General features: G+C 38.7%; 1 pseudogene; it reads left to right on the top strand.

Annotated features, from left to right (window-relative positions):
- Positions 1-6,378: 6,378 nt before the first annotated feature.
- On the top strand, positions 6,379-8,306 carry LOC148029982 (serine acetyltransferase 5-like; annotated as a pseudogene).
- Positions 8,307-23,266: the final 14,960 nt, after the last annotated feature.

The following is a 23,266-nucleotide window of genomic DNA, read 5'->3' as shown; positions in this document are numbered from 1 at the left end:
TGCTGCGAGATGCCCTGGCTGGTGACACTTGTAGCATACGATTGGCTTGGCTTTGGTCACATTATTTGCAATGGCTGGGAGTCTGGGTATATTTGGATTTGCTTGTGGAATAGGTTTAGAATTTGGATTGACAGTGGATGGTAATGCAGGTGGTTTAGGCCAATTCTTGCGGAAAGATGGTGATGAAAAACGACCTGGATTAAACCTTCTGAAATTGGAATTGAATTGTTTAGATCCATAATTACCGTTTGCTTGGAATGGCTGTGGTCGTCGATCTCTTCCACGTAACTTATCTTCAGTGTCGTGAGCTAAGGAGATGGCATCTTCAAGGGTAGCAGGCTTGAACATATTCACCTCAGCGTAGTAATGTCCAAGAAGTCCAGACATATACTTCCGCTTATGTGTCGTCTCTAGTACGTCTTCAAGCATGCGTAGCTGTAGGAGTGCATTCCAAAAACGCTCTATATACTGTGGAATAGGCTCACGATCGCGTTGTTGAAGTAAATCCCATTGCTTGATAGCCTTCTCATGAAATTGCGGTGGTAGAAAATTTTGCATGAACTTCTTCTTGAAATCTTCCCATGTAGCAGGACATTCTATACTCTTGCAGACGACAGTCCACCAAAGTGATGCTCTATCTATCAGATGATTAGTAACACACTTGATTTTATCTTTCTCAGGATAAGTTTCCTCATGGAAATAGTCATCAAACTGGCTAATGAATGATAAAACAGTCTTTCCTTCTCTTATGCCATTGAAAGTGTGAAACTTGAAACTTCGTTTACTTATCTTGGATTCCTTGCGGATGGTTTGTGCTTCAAGAGTGGCGTCGATGGTACGGCGAATCAGATCTTCAGCTTGAGGTTCTTCTTTATCAGTGGACGCTCCTTGTAGCTTTGTCAATTGCGCTTGCAAGGCTTGCCTAGCTCTTCGCTCTTCTTCCAATTGCAGCATGATAAGATCCAGCTTTTGTTCCATGGTAGGCTCGGGTAGATCGTCTTCAGCCATAGGATCGTCCATATGTGGGGTAGTCATCCTGTAAAACTCAACAAACCTTTCTCACTCAAAATCAGTTAGCGGGATGAGCGTAGCTCAAATTTGGGGTTACAAGGCTATGTATTTTTGGGTATTTTCTTCTTCAATTTTCAAAAATTCTGAAATATTTCTGTCTCCGTTTGCTGAAAGTACTTCAACAAACTTGCAGATAGGTAAAACAGCTTGCTGCGAACAACTTTCCAGTTCAGAGTTTTTGCAAACGAACAAGTCTTCTATGAGTTTTGAGCGTTAGTCAGTTCTGATTTAGTCTGACTTGCAGAGTTGCAGACTTAACAGACTTGCAGGGTTGTTGACTTGCTGGACTTAGCCGATTTGCAGAACTTGCAGGACTTAGGCCAACTTATGGAACTTGTAGTACTTCAACTTGATAAACTTGCCAAATCTGACTGAATGTGTGTGACCTGTGTAGCTTGTGACTTAGTTTGATTATGGAACTTATGGCTTACTAAGCCCAATGTGAATTTGAGGTATCGCGGCATGTTGACGTCGCATTTGAACTCGGCGAAAACATATTGACGCCGCCCGAGATGGAATTTATGAGGCTAAGCTTATTAAAGCTTAAGACTAAGCTTTATAACTTTTGATTTTTAAGCTTTTAGGCTTGTAGTGATGAAACTTAGCTCTGATTTTTTTTTGATGACTTGAAGAAGGAGATGAATGCGTGGTCCTCCGCCTGCAGAGCCTGGTCCTTCGCGATCTGACAGTGGAAATAGGGGTTCTTGATCGCCAGAAGTCTGCCTGTATCGACGGTTCGCGACGAGATTGACTGTAGAGGCCCTTTGTTCCTGGAGCTCCGACTTCGCCCGAGATTGGTAGCGATTGGAAGCCCTTGATCTCTGCTCCGCTCTGATACCACTGGTGCGCAGATCGGTCGCAGATAGCTCACGTGGTGAATCCCGGAAGGTCCCCAAGAACAAGGTACTCTACTTTTTAGCACAAAAACCATTGTAAAAGCAAGCACGACATGAGACAAGAGACAAATTGGGTTCAATCTTCCCTATGCCTTGTGTGAGCGCTTCACAAAGCATGTATTTTATGTATATTTCAATCTTCATGCTCAATAATAGCCCAATTTACAAAAATATGACAAGCTTTTAGCTTTGAGTTTGCTTTCTACAAAAATAGGAAAATAAAGCTAATGGACGGTGCCCATAGAGTTTGGCACGCCCAATCTCAATGTCCAAATAGAAATAACATATCCGTGCATATAGGCGAATACAAAATAATAATCAATAATCAATGTCTCAATAGACATAACAAAATATAGGCGTGGCGCCTATCAAAATATAGTCCAAAGGTCGAATACTCGCTAGACTCCAATGCTTTCCTCCGCCACTGCTGCTATCTCTACACATCAACTGAAGCATTCACAATCGTTAGTAAAATAATACAATTAAACCGACAAAAGTGAATACCTAGCAGTCTTCAGCTACATAAATAAATCAACTGGTTCGAAATAAATCCTAACCTTAATTTATTACGAGTGCGCACTCTAAACTCATAAACGTTTATTAATTTAATATGCATTTTGCGGAATCACCCGCTATGGAATCACCCATGTACACACTAAATTAATGAAACGCCCGAAAAGGACAGGCGTCCCCATCAACTTCTCGCACAAAGAATCCTCTTTGCGTATGAGCCCCGGTCATCTAAGTTTACGGAATCCACCGTAAAACCTCACGGAATCCACCGTGGAATATGCCTCCTGGCATCAGCTACATCTTGAAAAAAGTCCCACAAAGCTTGTTTACCTCCAAATTTACCTTGTCGATGGGCCTCAACTATATTATTACAAAAGCGCCGCACATCCTTCCTGTTAAAGCATTCAAAGTTTGCTTCTTTCAAGGACCTAATCCTCACAGAAAGCACAACAATTCTTGCTTCTAACCACCATAGCTTTCTCTTGGATTCTTTCAAGTCTTTCTTGGACTTATCTGTCACATTTTTCAACTCTTCACTGCTAAGATAATCTAATCGCCTTCCTCCTCCCGTATTCCTAACCCCTCTCTTCTCAATAGCAGTACTCTCTCTGTATACTCTCATGCGAAAATCATCATAAGTGGGAATTTTTTACAATACTCACAAGTAAAACTTTCAAAGGGATTTCCATCACATGAAATACGAAGGCAATTTATGTGCCTGTAGCATCCATCTACCTTAATTTCAAGAGATCCGTCATATAAGATAGCTTTTGTATATGGCTCTGGATACCATTCCTTTCCTATTTTAAGGTCGTGTAGAATAGATTTTATGTTGACGTCACATGCTTTGTAAGGCACGGTCCTTTGCCATAATCCCCAATAGAGCAAATTTAAATCATAATAAGAAGGCATATATGGATCACCCGTACAAGTAGAAGGTCCTTCTGAATTTTTTAATATGGTACTTTCTTTGGTTGGGTAAAGAAAAGAGCTCAGTGACTTTTGTTGTGGATCTGCATGAAAGAGCTTCTTTGTTCGCCCTCTAGCATTTGTCAAAACTACATGGTTGGTACATGTTTTTTTGGATATAGCCATGATGTGAGACTTTGACTTGATATGCTCTGTGAGAATCGTATGCAAATCTGATCTTGAAGGGCACAAATGCAACCATTTCTTATCATACTTGCATACAACTCCCACTCTCCCTTTATCTTTGTAGTCATTCAATGTTGCCTCAATAAGCTCAAAATCAGATCCTGTGTGATTTCAAGTCAAGACTCACAAATTAATCTCTAAAATGATTAGAAATTAGCCCTAAGATACATATACAAAAGTGATTTTAAAACAAACCCCAACCTTACTAAAGCTCAACTCTTTCATAAACCGGTAATTGTCGTATATGAAAATAACATTTTATTGGAGGTTTTAATGGTTAAAAAGATGTCACTTGCCTTCATGTCTGCTATTAAAAATATCCATCTCCTCTACTGCAGCTAAAACCGCAACCATATTATCTTCATTGCTTTCTTCTATGTCTTTTGAGCTAGATGTCGCTCCCACCTTCAACCCTTGATTTGTCAAATATCTTATTTGATGTGCTTGGCCTTCTAATATATGGGTTCTCATGAAATTAGAAAGACACGAGTAAGAAGATTGCTTGCCAATGACTCCTGATCCATAAGGAGCTTCACATTCATGGCACCATACTCGAGCCAAGGGTGCACCATTAAGATCTTCTGTGGCAAGCTCAAACCTATCATCTCTTGGTGGGTTTCGCTCCCTCAACTTCTTGCGAGTCTTCTCACATTGGTTTAGCCAACTTTCAAGAGTAGACTTTGAAATCAATGTGCTCTTGAGCATGCTTTTAACATGCTTTAGGTTGTCACCTGACTTGTGCAAACTATGATCACCTTCATCGCTTGCATTGAAGTTAGTGTCATCGAAAGTATCCTTCAAGCCTTCACATATGTGTTTTCCAGGCCTGCCCTCATCCCCAACCTTATCTACCATGCTTGAATCTCTCTTTATACCAATAAACTTGACATTCTCTACATGCCAACGTTCTTCTTGTACTGGGTTTAGGGTGCAACCACTGTCATCATCTTCATCTTCAATTATGAATTTAAAGGGACCAAATATAAGCTCATCTTGTGTAATCTCTTGTCGTATTGCACTATATGTGGAATCAACCATAACTCGGACATAACCCAAAAGTTTCCTCTCGCTAGACCCATAATCAAAGGCCTTCATACGAGTTGTTAAAGCCATGAATGATCAACCTTATAACCAAATACAAAAAAAAAAAGTAACTTCTCATATATAAAAAATACACTAATATTTAAAAAATAAATTAGAAGTGTTTCCATCACATAATACAAGCATCAATTTCTACTCAGTGGAAAACATACCCCACGTTTTTAGCTTGTAACTATTAAGGCAATGCATCTAATAAATCCTATCCATAGAAAATAAAGTATGTAGCATTAGAAATGATAACAATATATAAAATTCACCAATACATTCTGAGCACTTAATCACGTTGATGACTAAGCTTACAAAACTAGGGTATTTCTCACAGGAGAATGTTTACTTGCACTAGTGGAGGTGACAAGTTATTGCATCACTTCAAAAGCAATAGTTTGTCGAGGAAAGTTTAAGAGGTTTGGTATCATCTATAATTGCTAGGTACACTTGGTCATTATTTTTTTAATCATTCATTTATAATGTATTATTATTTTCTAATAATTAATAATTTAAAATGCAATATGGATACGATGTGAAAATCATAGCTTTTTAAACCATTGAAGTAGTTCTCTTTCTTGCACGCTTGTGTGTTTACAACAACAATATATCTCTTTGGCAACTTTAAAAAATCACATATATACAACACTCCACTTACACAATCATATTTAGCAAAGAAAATAAGAGAGATTGAAACATTTGTATATGCATTAAATGGTTCATTAATGTTTCACGTATGCTATCTAGAGACTATTTATAGATATAAAATCTACACCATGATACTAAATATGAAACAATGTGGTTATTAAATTTCAAAACTTGAGAAAGTCAACCGTGCAAATTGCTGACAAGACACATAAAGACACAAAATCTTGAAATAATTGCTCTTGAAGACGTACATCCACATAACTAGCTCAATCTTAAAGCACAAATTATAAGCTGTATTCTATAGAGCATATAGCTTTACAAATAGATGGTTCTCCTATATTTACATTTTTGAAAAGGGCCCCACATCAATATATCATCTATTGTACCACCATTGAAAAAGGGAAAGACTGTAACCCAAGGGGGCTCATAAGTAAATTCAATGCATCGTACAATGGATGCATTGACCTTTTGCATCCCACACTCCACTTGGAATTGCTGCAGCTTAACATTGTTGAAGCCCTTGTACATTTTGGCACAATATGTTAAATCTAAAGGAAAATAAGTAATATTATCAATAGTAACTTGGACACACTGTCCAAAGGAACATTCACCAATGACTCTACCTAGCTTGATGGCATCAAAGGGAATGCCAATCGTTGGTGCACATTGGTGATTCCTCAATGTGCGCAACATAGTTCCTGCCCCTAATGGATTCTCTCTTTGCCTTGCGGGACTAAAACTGGGACTTGCATTTATAGTGGTCTTTAGATGCTTTGGTAGAGAGGTTGTCCCGGACAAGTCCTTTGCTCGCTTTAAGCGTGCCACCTCTTCTCTCCACTTCATGTTCCAAAAGACTAACCTCTCCTTCAATGCAGACATTGGTGCTAGCTCCTTAAGATCTTCAACCATCTTGGGTGCATTCCCAAGTAGTGTACGACAAAGATGCAAGTTCTTCTTGGGATCCCAAAGTGCATCAGTGACTAGGTGCAAAAGCCCTTGCTGCTGCAACATGGTCTGCATGGATGTACATGCTGAATTGCAGAAAGTAACAAAGACAATTTCATTACTATTGATGAGTTATATCTGCTCTTCTGTGCTGGATGATATAGCCTCTATCAAGAAAATGCGTAGTGCTTTGGCAACGTTCAAGGCTATCTTCACAAATTGTAAACTCTCTACAATAAAGAAAAGAGGTGTATAAGCATAATGGCCAAGGCTTAAGCTACCAATTGTAAGTTAAGCTACATAACTTTAATATAAATGTATAACATATAATCTTTGATTAAGAATACAATTGTATGATATCAATCTTAATTTATATTGGTGTTGCATATGAACTTCAATTGCATGATACCATCAAAATATTGAAAATGTAACACAAATTACATCAAGTCATAACTTATTAAAAACATATAAATGCAAGAACATGATAGATTTTTAAAAAACTACACATAGATCAAGACATTTTTTGGCCGAATAGACGACCTAAATGCATATCCCATCGAACAATAGCAAACAATTAGTGTATCAGGACATTAAGAAACCGAATACACGATCAAATGCCCATCATTTATTTTATGTGTAGCTTGTCAAGACACTATTTAGCCGAATTCACAACCAAGTGCCCATCTACACCCAGGGGGGAAGGGAGGGTATCACAACCAAAGTGACACCTCTATGCCGAGTTCATGACACAGTGCCAAGTCAATTGTAACATACTTATCAAAAGACACTCACTTGCCGAGTTCACGACTAAGTGCCTATTTAACAAGCACCTTTTGGTCCTATGAACTCATCACATGACAAACATATCATGATGCACTCATCCCCCAAGATGCACTCATCCCTTGAGACCCTTGTACATAGTGATGATTCTAATCATGTGTGTGTACCTATGTTATGCATTCAAGGAGGCAAGGGAGCATTAAGTGTTAATCATAGAAGTACATATACATAAATACATAAATCTATTAAGATAGAAGTACATATACATAAATACGTACATATATCTATTAAGATATTGGTACATAAGCAATCTTTTAAATTATACATGTTACTTTGCACATTTGTCATAAAATTCTTTTTCAAAATTCTCTTCTTATCCCCCCTTTCTCTTAATCAAAGGGATTCTCATTACAATTTTGAAGCTTTTAAATCATTTTGTAGGTCCTAGGGAGGGTCTAAGCAATAATATCGTATCCTATTTTCAATATTGCAGAAGTAAATCTCCATTCATGCTAATTCAACCAAAATAGGAGAGGTGCATGCTGAATAGAAAGATCAAAACACCAGTACGAGAAAAACCATCTATGTTGGAAAGCATTTCTCTGTGACATATAATGGACCAAGCATCTCAAAGTAGACATTGTCTTAATTATTCTTAAAATAAAAACACAAAGTTGGATTGTTGAAACGGTGTATACCTCTTAAAGGGTTTCAAGCATGCCAAGCACACAAATTTTCCACAGGTTGTGGATAGAAGGGCGTGTTCTACTAGCATTGACATTACAAAGCAGGGTTGCAGATGTTTTTGCTGCCAACATACATCCAGCTGCCCGCATAGGAAAATGTATTTTGTTAGATCATGCCATAGGGGTTGTTATTGGAGAAACAACATTTGTGGGTTGTCAATGTGGCTATTCTGCATCATGCAACCTTAGGTGGGACAAGTAAAGTTGGTGGGGACAGGCATCCTAAGATAGGAAATGGGGTTGTGATAGGTGCCACTGCAACCATTCTAGGCAACATGAGGGCAACGTGAAGGTGGGGGATGGGGCCGAAATTGGAGCTGGTGTAGTGGTACTCATGGAAGTGCCACAAAGGACTATTGCAGTCAGTTGCCCAACAAGGCTGGTAGGCCTGAAGCACCAGCCTACTCTCCTCAAGGAGATGCCTAGTTATACCATGGATCAGACATGGTCTGATTATGTGATTTAAGCTGCTCAAAAATGCATTTTTCAACTAAATAAATATTTATCTTACAAGATAATGATGGTGTACAAGCGAGCTGTTGATTATGTCTTTTTTTTTTTTGCACGGAGAGACAATAGCTGTGGGGGTGACAATGAGGCTATGATGGATAGCATCGACAGAGCAAGTAGCATCAAACAACATTGAGAGAATCATTGACAGCATCGACAGGTGGCAACATCGAACGTGGGAGGAGGCATCAAACTACATGGGAGGAAGCAACATCGTTGGACAGCATCGATAGGAGGTGGCATCGACAGGAGGCATCAAGGACAACACGTAGGAGGAGTCGTCGATGGACACCATTGACAGGAGGCAACATCCACAGGAGGCATCATTGCCAGCACGTGGGAGGAGACATCCATGGACAACATCAAACGTCAGCATCGAACAACATATAGCATCGAACGTTAGCATCAAACAGCATCGACGTGGGAGGAGGTAGCATTGAACAGCGTCAGCAGCAGCAACATCTAACAGCGTCAGCAAGCAACATCTAACAGCGTCAGCAAACAACATCGAACAACGTTAGCATCTCTCTCTCTCTCTCAATTCTAGGTAGGAGGCAACATCGATTGCAGCATCTACAGGAGCATCGACAGCAGGTAGGAAGGCAGGAGCAAGTAGGAAGGCATGAGAGAGAGAGAGAGAGAGAGAGAGAGAGAGGAGCCGATGGGTAATTATAGAGAGTGGGAAATTATGAGAAAGAGAAGGTGGGAATTTATGACAAAAACATCCACGTGCATTTGCACTTAGTCCACATTACACCTATAGTACTATGCGCATCAATGTTGCACGTATACCCATGCACTAATGCACATAGTCTTGATATCATCTAACTTAGCTCATAGATCACTACATGCATAGTGACCCACACATCCCTCTTAGGAGTCTTACCCCAATGCATATCCAAACCTTCACCTTTCATACATACCACGCACATAATAGGGCATATAGGTTAGATCACACCATTTCATGTGGAAACATCTTTATGCAGGTGAACTTTCAGGATCAAACATTGAAACAAAATGTGATATGCAAAGAACAAAGGGAATCAAAAGCTAGAGCACAAAAGCCAAGGGAGGCAAAAGGTAACACTCATTTGGACAAGTGAAACAACATTGACTGACTTATTCTTTGATTATCTAGTGTGTTATAAATTGCTTGATTGATTAATTCAAAAGTTGTTGAAAAAGAGCTATAGTTTTCTTACATTATAAGCACTTGAATGTGCTTGGAATTAAGGAAATGTGCAATCATTGCTTATGATGGTCCATGTATGTTTTGAAAATTGTCACAAAATTCATTGAACTTGATTAGCTAGCAACAAAAAGAATGTGACTTAGAAAGCAAAGATAAGAATAGACTGAAAGACCGAGAAAGACTCAAATTATAACAAGAAGGTCTAGGACTTAAAACCCTCATTCTAGATTCAAAATATTTCCCCCCATTGAGAGAAAATACCTAGCCTTAGAAGGAAGCCTTAACCTTCTTCAACACATTGTACAATTGAATATCTCTATTATGACCGAAGAAGCTATGGAACATAACATCATAGAGTTGGAGCATGAAGGTCCAAATCAATTTGCAAATATCAATGATGATACATAGCAATAACTTGCACACATATAAGCTATGATGTCCAACCTCCAAAAAATCATTTTGAATGTAGAAGCATTAGGGTTCTTGCAAGATTTGCTTTCAAATCTAGGCAGAACACATGAAACTCAAAACCACAAGAATGAAGCCACAAAATGATTTTGTAATTGTCGGGGAAAACTAACTTATTGTTGTAATTGTCCTACCACAACGAGGGATCTTTAAACTACTGTTTCCATAATGACTCCGTCTTCACTTTCTTGATATTTGATTGAATGCAAAGGGCTCGCAAAGGGGAGCTACCAATTGCCAAACCATCTCTCTTACTGAGACTTGTATTGTATTATTATTAATGGTGTCAAAAAAGAATCTCTAGGTTACAAAATTGGAAGTCATTTGGCCTCCATTTGGCTAGCTAACTTAGCTCATTATTGCTAAAGTGATTCTCCTTACAAAGTCCCCTAAGATATCACCAAACTTTTGGCCATATTGCAGCCTAGACAACTTGCCCATCTCCTTCTCCTAAGAGGAGTTTAATGTGTGGCTACCATATCTCACGTAGTGTAAATCACCTAGTTATGTTAACAACAAAAGTTTGTGGGCTAGGATATAGGATTTTGGGTTGTGAATAGTTAATCCCCATTGACTCAATTTGGGAAGAACCTCCCTCCAAATATGGGGGGCATGGAAACCATCCCAGAATAAGTGTGAAGGCATTTCACTCCTCCATAGACACATAGACCATCTAAAATTTCTTTGTTTTTTAATTTTTAACGTATAAAAAGAGCACCTGAAATTAGTTTCCAGTTAAATACTCTATCTCTAAGAGGAGCCCTAATGTTCCAAAGATGAACAAGTTCCTCCTCAATCTCAACATCTGACAATTCAATGCCCTAGATTCTGCAAATGTGGCTAAAATCAAGTCAGCACCTTAACAATGGCTTCCTAACATGAGTGGAAGACAATGATTGGCTGATCTTCTTGCCTTCTATGCAGAGAGGGGGGGTGTTATCCATACTAAGATGCGATTTACTACTACACCATTGTACCACTTCTATTTTGACCACTATCCATGTTAGTTTACAAGGTTGAGTGAGTTGAGCCAACACTTCTAATCTGCCTTGATGTAGCCAATGCCTAATTTTAAGGACTCCTTTTTTTCCAAGATCCACAACTCTTAAATCATAAAGTGGGCCACTTTACTCAAGATAGTGAGCCACTTAACTTGAGTTAAGTGTGGCTAATTTTTTGGAGCCATGCACTACCTTGCCACACACAATTTTACTAGCATATGCCCTAAAGGGAAATGCTAATAAAATTGCAAGGAGAGGGAACAACTACGGATGCTTTGCCTCATCCGACAAATGCACCTGTGTTGCCTCTATGTTGCCTATAATCCTCAAACTTTGAAGTTGTCTAGATCTTAATGTGAATTGATGAAAAGCTATGATAGAATCCGTCCCCCCTCCCCCATGCTAGTTGTAAATATTTGTCTCATGAGAACATATATGCATTTAAGTATTGATTCCCCTCCCCCCATCTTCCCCCCATCCATCCCCTTCCCATCCCACACACACCCCCCTGTCCCCCCCCCCCCCCTTTTGATTCCCTAAAAAAGTGTTCTTCTAAAAAAATTTGAATAAAAAAACTCCTAATGTAAATTTTACATGAGGTGCATTTATAAACCCCTTCTATTTTTGGAAAACTGTAAGTCCACATAATAAAAATACCCATTCTTTTGAACTCACGTGGTATATTACATGTTCTATAAGATGACCCCCCTAAGCTTTTGACCTCTTGTAATAACTTGTAGATTAGAAGCTTCAATGCCATTGACACAAATAGCCTACATAAGGCTAACTCCGCTACCACTAGCCAACTCCTCTACCATAGCTTTGCCTCTTTGTAGTATTTGTTTTGGTCCTTCATCTTGCTGAATATTGTTTTCTTGTGCTCGATGATTAACCAGACCTACATGTTTATTTCCTTGCTAGAGAGAACTAATCTTGCTCCAATAGGTACTAGCTAAGTGACTGAAAAGCTATTTGTCTATATTGCTCGGTGATCATATCAATATAGTGCTTCATCATATCCTTAACTTTGCTAAGGACATTCAAGGCACTCAACTCATAGCTGTGATCGTCTACCTATTGTTCCATTGGCCTAAACACTTGGTTGGGAATCGACTGTTGATTCTATGGAACAACATTAGGGTTTATCCTTTGGCTTCCAACATTTGGTGGAACCATCTAACTATCCATAGGCATGGTTACATTGGGAAAAGCTGATGACATGGGTACATTTTGAATCATGCTTCCTTTCCCATTAGGACTCATGGGCATCCCTTGACTACCATTTTTCAATGCTAAAGTATTTCCAAATCCTAGAGTCGATTCTAGTTTGCCCTCTAGGTATAAACCACTTGCAATCGTAATTCTACCTCCTTTGCTCTTGTAATGGCCATATCAATGTCGGCAAGAGCAACACTGGTCAACTGCTCTTGAATGTTGAAGTCTAACCCATTCAAAAAGTATTGCAACTAAGCAACAGCTCGAATAGGAATATAGGTTTGCAACTTATGGAACACTTTGTTCAGTTTCTTGGCATACCCACAAACATTTTTGTGAGGTTCTCGACATGCTAAATTGAGGACAAGTAGCCAATACTGACCTCCCCTTTCAGGGGCAAACTCTCTTCGAAAGGCCGCAAAGAAGAAGTCAATCATAGTTATGGTTTCAACTTCTAGGCTGTGATACCATACTAGAGCTTATCCTTTCAAAGTCATATTAAAGAACATCATGAAGTGTCCATCTTGAATTCGACAATTAAACATTAACTTTTGGAATTCATTGATATGAAGTTTCACATCTTCCTTTGCTACCCAATAAAAATGGAAAGAGGAAACCCTAAGGCAGGAGAGTTTGACGTCCCTACTAGGATTGCAATGGGTTTCACCATGGTGACAACTAGATTCATTAAAGGAGTTTGAATTATTGGAACTATTACTCCACTTGAAGTGGATGAACTAACTGGGGGGGAGAAAGTATTAGAACTTCCTCCTCCTAAAATGGACTATGCATCAAGCTAGGGTTATTAGGACCCCACCCTTGTAGGGATATTGAACCATTCCTTTGCAGAGAATATCTTCTAATGATTTTGGCTCGTCGTCTAGCCCATTCAACTATTTTTTACTTCTAAAGTTTGGCTTGATAATCTTTTGAAACTGTCTCATTGCCTTTTAATATACACTAATAAACTAGTCCCATGGAGATTCAAAAAAGTGCCACTTATTAGAGGCTCTCGACAAATGCACCACCTATGGGGACGTAAAATGGGCCTAACACTAGCTCTAAAGCACTAGCCGAGCCTCACTACTCACCTAAAACCAACCCACACAGCCTTGCAGCCAAGAGCGTCTAAGAACTGTGTTTGTCTGATTTTGTAGTCCAATGAATGCTTCTTTTCCCACTCCTTAGAGGGAGTCCCTAAACATATTGGTGTTATATACCATGTAGAACACACACAAGGAGCACCCCTTGGTTGATCACCATAGCTCCACTACAACTCTCGTACACCCGGGGGCTAGCCCCAAGATGCACCATGAACATAAAACTCTTTCCGAACAAAGTCCACTCTTTTGATAAATGATCTATGAGAGGATAGATAAACCTCACCAAATAACTCCCAAGGAGCTGAATATCTAGCCCTACAACTTCGGATACCTCACACTCTCAGCGTCGGATCATCACTTATACAAATAGGTGCTACGCATCCCGAATGCGATATCATGTGGTGCATCAACGCAAGTGTGAATATGACCATTGTGCTCAGACAAATATTCATTGAAAATCAACAATGAGAAAGTGCAAAGATAATTATTTTTATGATTTTTCTTTTCTACACGATAGTGATTTGTTGCATAGAGCTAGCACCGAGCTTTCTCGTGCTACTAGTCCCTTTTAGATTTTTACCAACCATGAACTCTATAATATGATATGCACCACCATGATCCATCAACATTTAACGTACTTCAACCACTCCAACAACCCCATACTCTCTACCGTTGAAAATTTTGCATGCATTGATAGGTGTCAAGTATGGTTTCTTATGTATTTTTCTTTATTGATATCGATAAAAACTCACTCTAACAAAAAGATAGCACTTAACTAAGGCTAAATCTCATGCTTTAGCTCTATCATATGTCCACACACATATATCTTTTTTTTTCTTATTTTTATGACGTGAAAAACCTAATTTTTTCCATTTTCATTATTTTTTCCTATTTATTCATAGAAAATTGTAGATAATTACTAATTTTCAGATGTAGGATGATTACTCTTATTGAAAATGATTTTCTTAGCATATTTCATTCCATGGGATCACCAAATGCATCCCAAAATTCAAAAAATCACATATTTTTCCTTAAACCACCTAGTCTTGGATTTTGCATGTTTTGCATAAAATTAATGTATGATAGACTTTTTTATGACTCTTTCAACATGACTGATCAAACAGAGGATTGTCAATCAAATCTAAGCATTACTAACCATTTCAAACAATAATTCATCATAAAATTGTAAAATCTATCTTTTTCTCATAAAAGTGCTCATTATGATGTGTGTTTTTTGACATTGAGGCTTGTTGACACTCTTCGACAACCATTGACGATTCTATCCAACTTTGATTCATGTCTCTTTTCACTCCTCCTTCATTTTTTGACCAAAAACGTCCATCTCTACCCATTCCCCTCTCTTTTACATTGATCCATAAGAACAACCCATAAAAGGAGAGAGGAGAGAGTAGTGAAAAAGACTGAAATCAGATCTTCTTGTATAATGCATCAAATTCGGTGATTTCTGGAGCTATGACGGGTGAGAAAATGGAGCATCATGCTGCCCTAAGGATTCCTTAAATGATTGCAGTAGCAAAAATGATAAAAAATGGAGGATTTGGGGGCGCCAAAAAAAACACTCCCCCACGTTTTGAGAAAGTCATGTCTTTTGAGAAATAAAGCTTGTTTAAGCTTTAAACTTTGTTTTCCAAAAGTCCGGTTCACTTTTTTGTGTTCACACTCCGATTGAAGTGGTTTTTCCACCTTTGAGGGACCAAACACGCTTGGATTTGAGCTACGTCTAGACGACTGGCTTCGTGACTTTGAAATCTATAAACTTGGTTACCATGACACACTTTTTGGCTCCTGCATCATATAGTTGCTTCATAACGTGAAACCTTGCAGAGATTAAATGGGTGTCAAATGGACTCTGAACGATGAACCGAGACTTGCCTTGGGTTCTTGGCATCACACTCCATCTAGGAAAACTCCAGCTCATCGATTTGAAACCATTTCATTTTGCATGAAAATTTGGTCTTTTATGGCCTCTCGGTATTGGAGGGGTTTTAGTTGAAAGGTCGTATCCTATAGGGATGAGATAGAAGGAAGTAGAGAATAGGATATGGAAGATTAAAAAAAGAATAGACAAGAAGTACACACGATAAAGACAAAGCACAATGAATCAAAGCACTATGTATTGATAGAACCTAAAATTCATTGTCTAGCACTACTTAGAAGCAATCTCCAAGCATTAGATCTCCTAGAGCTCCCTTGTATTGTATTAATAGAACCTAAAACTCCTTGTTTGGCAATACTCGGAAGCAATCTCCAAGAATTAGATCTCTTGAAGCTCCCTTGTAGACCAAAAACATGCATGAAATAGTAGCTTCTTCTCTGCTACTCAAACCGCAAATCTAATACCTCAATTGGCTCTGAAAGGGGGTAAAACTTCTAGACACCTGCACAGAAATCTCCCAAATCACTCCTTCTTCTCCCAATTTGGAGTGATGTTTGCTGCGTGTCAATTGCAATCACGACATGCGTAATTTCACCAATCCTTGTTTTTACATTAAATCTCCAAAACTAACTAAAAAAGCAACTTGTTTTTTGCATGTCATCGTATTCTAGAAGTTTTTAGAGCTTTTTAGGATATTTACAAGAAATAATATCCAAAATATCAATAATATGCTAAACTTGTCTAAAAATCTAGTATATTTGAACCATCCATACTTTGGACACTAGCACTAATGACTAAGATGACATTGACTCTCTTGATCAATAAGAAAGTTGAATGATGATGCACTTTAGAGTTTTTCACATTGTATCCGCGTATCACCATAACATCCACCCCCTCTAAATCTGCACATCCTTAGGAATGTTCCAAATTCCTAGTTGTCACCAGATTCTGAGTCCTCCTCATCCTCTATAACCATATCCTTTGCTTCTTCATCTTCCATATCTTCTTGGCTAGCCCCTATATCATGGCCACTGTATCTTCCATATCCAATCATGGCCATTATTTTTTTCCACAAAGTGAGTAACATCCTTATACATACCCTGCCACCAATATCTTTCTTTGATCTTTGCAAAACTACCCCAAACACCTCTATGGCTAGCCCATAAGCTTTCACGAAATTCTTGCATAACGTTTACTTGTGAAGCTTTGTCACCCAAAACTCGCAATGGCATACCCTTTTTTTTTTTTAGCATGTTTCCACAAGTATCCATATTTTAAGAAAAACCCATAGCCTTTCCTCTTGATCTTCTTAAACTCCTCATTCGACCACTCATCTCTCTTTGTTAATGTACTGAGGTATTGACCAATTCTCAACCACTCTCCTGCTTATTTATCTTCCAATAAAGACTTCTACACAAGATACATAACATTTAAACTATCTTGTCTTTGCTGTCCAAGCTTCTGTTAGTGTTGTAACAACTCCTTACATTGTTAAATTCACTCTTACAACATTATTTTTAGCTGCAAGAAAGTTATCTTCTTCCTTCTCATCCATCATCCCATCTTCATTCTCATAGCGTACCTGAGATAACATGTTTGTCATTGGGTTATCTCTTCCTACAATATGTTGAAATTTAGGGTTCAAAGATTTTATGTATGCAATCCACCAGAGCATAGCAATCTCTAGGGTAGCACAACTAGTAATCATACCCAATACAAGCAAACAATCAGTCTCAATGACTACACGAGCATCCATAAAATACTCATTATCACATTTAAGGGCTATCACAATTCCCCATAATTTTATTTTTACATGTGGATACCTTCTCTGTTGTTCAGTCAATACTTTAGCACCAAAGAGAGTTGCATATCTTTGCCCTTCCTCATCATCTTTTGCAATTGCCCATCCAATCCCGATTGGGCTCAAATCAACAGTAATAATGATAGGCTTTCCATGTGAATAATCAGTCTTTCTCAATGTAGGAGCACCTCAAGAGCTGCTTCAATTTCTTCATTGCTTTCTGATGCTTCCTTTCCCAATGAAACCTTTGACCTTTTCTCAAGAATTGATATAGAGCATCAGCTACATGTGCAAAGTGAGGGATCCAAATCAAATAGAACACGCATGCACCCGAGAATCTATGCACCTCTGATACTTTCATGCTGCATACATCTTGCATTCTATCAATCCCATCTATTTTTGCTAGTGATGGTCTTCACCCATAGGGCCCACACATATGCACAACAATCAAAGCCTCTTCAACTCCAAAGACAGACTTTTGTCTAGAAAGAGTTAAATGCACCTCTTCTAGATGCATCAAAATCCTTTCACAATCCACAGTATGGTCTGCAACAAATTGTATGTATCCATGAGCATCCATCTCTTCGTTCTTTCCATCCACACCACACCCTTTGATCGGAAGATCATCCAAGAGGGGCATTGTCACTTGTGGTATAAAATCCTTGAGTACCCTATTCATAGCATTTGTCTTATGTGCCACTAACTTTGTTGTACCTTGTGGGAGAGTACACATCCGTACAAACCCCAAGGGAGTCTTCATGGTTGTGATATCCCTGCTCTCAACTACAAGCTGAAACTAATCATACACCGAGTAAAGATCACTCAAAGAATAGATCACTCTGCCTGCAAAAGCCTCTGCAAATTCATCAACCACAGAACCTGCACCCACATTTCTTATGGTCACTTTATTGACTGGTTGCATGTCTTGAATAAATCTCAAAGCCCCATTTTTTTTTGGTACAATAAGCCAATTATTTGAGTACAAGGATGAAGAGGGCTCCAAGATCTTCATGTGAATCTTTCCATTTAGCAAACCCATTAGCTTTAGCAAGTAAGCTTTAGGCACTGGAATAGGCCTCAAGTTCCATGGTACATGTGGCATAGTAAATATTACCATATGAGAGACAACATTTGAATCTGCAAAACCTATTTTAGTTGGCTTAAAATTCAAATGCTTTTCCATGCGTAGCCAACATCTACATAAAATAATCTCTTTCAACAAGTAAAAGAAACCTTTCTGCACCAACTTTTGATTCAGGTAATGTTTCAGTCTATAAACTGATAACATATATCTTTAGGATCCCATAAGCTTGGCTGCCTTGACACTTTTTCATACAGACCCTCACTTTATGGTGGAAGTAGCAAAGCAACTGGTTTCACATTTTTGTTACAACTGCCTTATACTTTGTCTCAACAAGTGCTTCAACCCATTGTAATCCTTCTTGCTGAGCAAACAATGCTATAACATCATACATATCCAAAGAACATACTGGCAACACTCTATTTTCAGCCTCATTTTTTGCATGTATAGTTGCTGAAATTTTAGCCATAGTATCTTTAATATTCAACCCAAAAAAGATGCTTGAAATGCCTTCATTTTCAGCTAACAACCCCGGTGCTCTTGGTTCCTTAATAGCTCGTTTCATAGATATGCGTTCAGCCTTGCCAGTAGCTTCCATAAGCTTAAACCAACATGAATTATTTACTATAAACTGAGAATAACCAATAGTAAATGTATGCTTTATTCCATCAAGAGGCGAGTACATCCTTTGAACAACACTACTGTAGCCTTGCATTATAACAATGCTTAATGAAAATCCAGGTCTCTGAATTCCCTTACATTTGGAGGCAAAGGAGACTCTCGAAGCATATCCTGATTCCTAGGATGATTAACACAAATGGTAAGAAATTGGATTGCTTTCCTCCCATCCTTACTTTTGACTCTTACATAAGCAGAACCATCATCAAACACCTTTGTTTCCATATGCACTCCTATAATATAGGGCTATCCCAAAATCACTACATATAATGAACTATCTTGCACAAACAAGTGTTGCTCTTCTTGCACATCACCAATCATCACTTTTACATTAGGACATGCAGCATAGAGCTCCCTTGAAGAATTATTTGCAGCTCTCACATGCCAACCATGATCAGTGTCCACAGCCCATGCACCATTCTCATACAATCCATGCTCAATGACATTAATCTCAAACCCGTGGTTAAGCAAAGCAACACAAGGAGTTTCGCACTCCCCTATTTTCACTACCATTTTAGTGGTAGCCCTAGCCCAGTGATTTCTTGTGTAATGACTTTGAGGAATAAATCCTAGAGTCTCTTCCCCATATTTTTGCATCTGCCATACTCCACCATGCATATTGCTACAAGACAATGCATTTTTAGCCACTTTCTTCTCCTTTCCACATGATGTCCACTAATTAGTAGCATCCTATATAGATAATATAGTACTTACATCATGCTCATATTCAGCCCAAATACCCAACAAACTAGTTTCCTCTTCAAATTACAGCAATGCACTAGTGGTTTCGCCAAGAAACCAGTGCTTCCTCTTAATTATGTCAATGATTTTATCATGAAATTCTCATTTGGCGATGCCAGGTACCTCTCTCAGGGTGAATTCCACCCGACTGTTTAAGATCCATTCTTCAAGAACCTTCTTAAGATCTATGGTTGTCTCAATATTAGACTACAACTTATATCCTGGCTACTTGCCCTTATTTTTGCCCTCTTGTTTGCTATCATGTTTTTACTCTTGACTAGCCTCTTCCATAACATGCTCGGGAGGTGGCTAATTTGTAGCTTTAGGCTAATCCACACTTCTTCTTGTCACTCTTTTAGATGTCCCTGCATTATCTTCATCTCTCTTTCGTTTCTCTTCCACAAGTACATCCGTGTTTTGCACCTTTGCTAAATATGCATCTACGGGTGATTCCCAACCAGTTATGTCATGAATGTCTTGACCTACATGAGACATTTCACTATCAGTAACTTTTCTCTTTTTAGCTGCATGCAAAGTATATGTCCATATTGTAGCCTTTCAACCAACCATCCTTGGCCATGCATTCTATCCAACTGTAGACCAAAAGTAGAAGTACGTACAGCTGCATAAGCATTTTGGACAACCAAGTCTTCCAATAACTTTTACATACCTCCCTTTCCAAAATTCAAAGCAAGAGGAAATCTCATTTCTTGTGCATGGATCTTTCCATCTTTCCAAAAGATGAGCTGTCATGCTAAGGCCTCCTGATTTGGCAGAGTAAGAAACAACCTACTGTTGCATTGTATAGTACAAAAGCTAAGTACAAAGGAGTTGCCTTAGCGGCTTGCAAAGCAGTTTGGTTGATGAACCGCTGAAAGACTTGGGAATACAAATCGAAAGTAGAGTGAGATTGCATTGTGATAACCTTAGCAGTGTTATGTTGGCTAGCAATCCTGTCTACCATGCTAGCTACAAACATATTGAGGTTCACTACCATTTCATTAGAGAAATGGTTCTTATAGGGCATATTAACTTGATTCATGTGAAGACTAAAGACCAGGTAGCGTATATATTTACCAAGTCTCTTGGTAAAGAAAAGTTCATATACTTCAGCTACTTGGAGTTTATTAGATGGTTTGAGCTTGAGGGGGAGTGTTAGAATATCAAACTCCCATTACTCTTTAGTTAATCTATATTTATGTGTGTGACCAACATTAGTTGGATACAATTTTACATGTGTGTGACATTCAATAAGTCGGTGTAGTAAGTGACTTAACCACAATTAGTCTTGGTTAGTCATACCTATGTGTGTAAGTATCTTTTAGTGAGCGTGATGGAAGAATAATGGAAGAAGAACAACAATGAGCTAAGGCTCATCTTCTGCTCCACTCTATCTCTCTCCCTCTCTTCCAACACCCTAAACTAGGGAAAAGGTGTATGTGGTGTGATAGTTTGCAGCATGAGAGAAAGGATTGTGAATTGACCTTCTGTCATAGGCACAACCAGCCCAATCAACATCAATAAACCCTGTCAAGTCAAGGGATTTTCCATATGCATAAAACAATCGATAATCTATAGTACCCTTTACATATCTCATGATTCTCCTGACTGCATCTAAATGTGGTTTGTGAGGCTTCTACATAAACTGACTAATCAGCCCACTGCATAACATAAGTTAGGACAGGTAATAGTCAAGTATATCAAGCTACCCACCATCTGTCGATACATGGTCACATTCTCTATGTGATTCCCAACATCAATCTGTAGCTTGACATTCTGATCGAGAGGTGTCTCCATAGGCTTGCATTCAACCATACCATACTTCTGTAACATGTCATGAGCATACTGCTTCTGTAGCAGCCATATACCTTGAGGCATAGAGACTACCTCAATCCCAAGAAATACTTCAGCTCACCAAGGGCTTTGACTCTGAATTCAACTTGTAAACATGATTTAATTTCAATAATGCTCTCTTCATCATCTCCAGTGATGATAAAATCATCTACATAAACCACTATAAACACATATCCATGATTTGTCTTCTTCGTGAATAGACTGTGATCACCCAATCTAAATCCATGTTACTATAAATAACTACTGTTTTAGCCCATATAAAGCCATTTTTAGCTTACATACATGTGTAGGAATGTCCGAGTGAACATAGCCTTCAGGCTACTCCATATATACTTCCTCAACCAAATCACCGTTCAAGAAAGCATTCTTGATGTCCATTTGCTATAATTTCTAGCATTTGCATGCTACCAAAGCAATGAGTTCTTACTATTTCCATTTTAGCCACCGGACTGAAAGTCTCCTCATGGTCAAGGCCATACTATTGCGCATACCCTTTTGCAACCAGCTTGGCCTTATAGCATTCTAATGAACCATCTGACTTGCACTTAACCTCGTACACCCATTTACAACCAATGGGGACTTTGCCTTCAAGTTGCTGAACCAATTCCCATGTCTCATTTTCAGCCAGGGCTGCATACTCCTCATCCATGGCAGCACACTAGTATTCATCTGTAACTGCATCATCAAACTTTGTAGGTTCTTTGTAACCTGTCACACTAGTCATATATTCATAATGGCGGGCTGAATAACTAGTGTATGTAAACCTATCAACTAGTTTTTTGACTCTCTCAGATCTCTATAACTGTGGCTCACTTTGAGCTTGCCTCTAATGAGGCCATACATAACGACTACCTTGCTCCATGAGTCATAATAGACAGAATGCCCAACTCACTTTCCAAACTATCATTGATGGATGGCTCATAACCTACTGTAAGTGGACTTGTCACATCCTCAAGCATCTTTTCTTTTCCCTTATCCAATCTCCCCCTCACTGACATATCCGTGTCAATGGACGTAGGTGTACGACTCCACAAGCGTCCTGACCAAGGACTTACTATAGGTGACCCATCACCTATAGGATCACTCATAGATGTTCTCATTGTAGGTGTATTTTCAGCATTACTAGTGTTGGCTAATCCGTCAATAGCCACTACAACAGGATTACCATACCACGATGCCAGCTCATAAAAAACAACATCTCTACTAATCATTGTCTCATGTGTAGGCGATACATAACACTTGTAAGCTTTCCGGTCTTGTGCATAACCAAGAAACACACTCTTGACAGCTTTAGGATCCAATTTCTTCCTCTTTTCATCAAGAACATGCACATATGCAACGCTGTCAAATACCTTCAAGTGTGAAATATCAGGCTTATGACCATACAACCTCTCATATGGAGTTACATCATGAATCCTTGCTGTTGTAGGGATTCTATTCAGCACATAGACAGCAGTCATTACTGCTTCATCCCAATAACCATTTGGCAAACTCTTCTCATTTAGCATAGCTCTTGTGGATTCCATCAGTACCCTTTTTTTCCTTCCTGCTACACCATTTTGCTGCGGTGTATAACTACAAGTTAACTATGTTCTAATCCCATATTTAGAAATGTACCTGTCAAAGTAATTAGAGACATATTCTCCACCTCCATCTGATGTAAGACATGAAAATTTACAGCTCAACTCATTTGCAGCATGCTTCTTGAAATCCTTGAATGCATCAAACGCATCCATTAGGGGAGTTTTGAGGTTTCGAAAATGCCTTTTAGGATGTGGAGAGAGAGTGCTCTAGACCAATAAGAGCAAAGCCTCCGTAACGGAACTTTTATTTTTTTAAAAAATAAAAATCATTTTACAAAAATATATAAATATGATAATATTAC

The sequence above is a fragment of the Lygodium microphyllum genome, chromosome 10 (assembly GCF_053477565.2).
Source record: "Lygodium microphyllum isolate KBCC chromosome 10, Lygodium_microphyllum_v1.1.10, whole genome shotgun sequence".
Taxonomy (NCBI): domain Eukaryota; kingdom Viridiplantae; phylum Streptophyta; class Polypodiopsida; order Schizaeales; family Lygodiaceae; genus Lygodium; species Lygodium microphyllum.
Note: the sequence above shows the minus strand (reverse complement) of the source record. Positions and strands in the feature narration are given on the sequence as shown.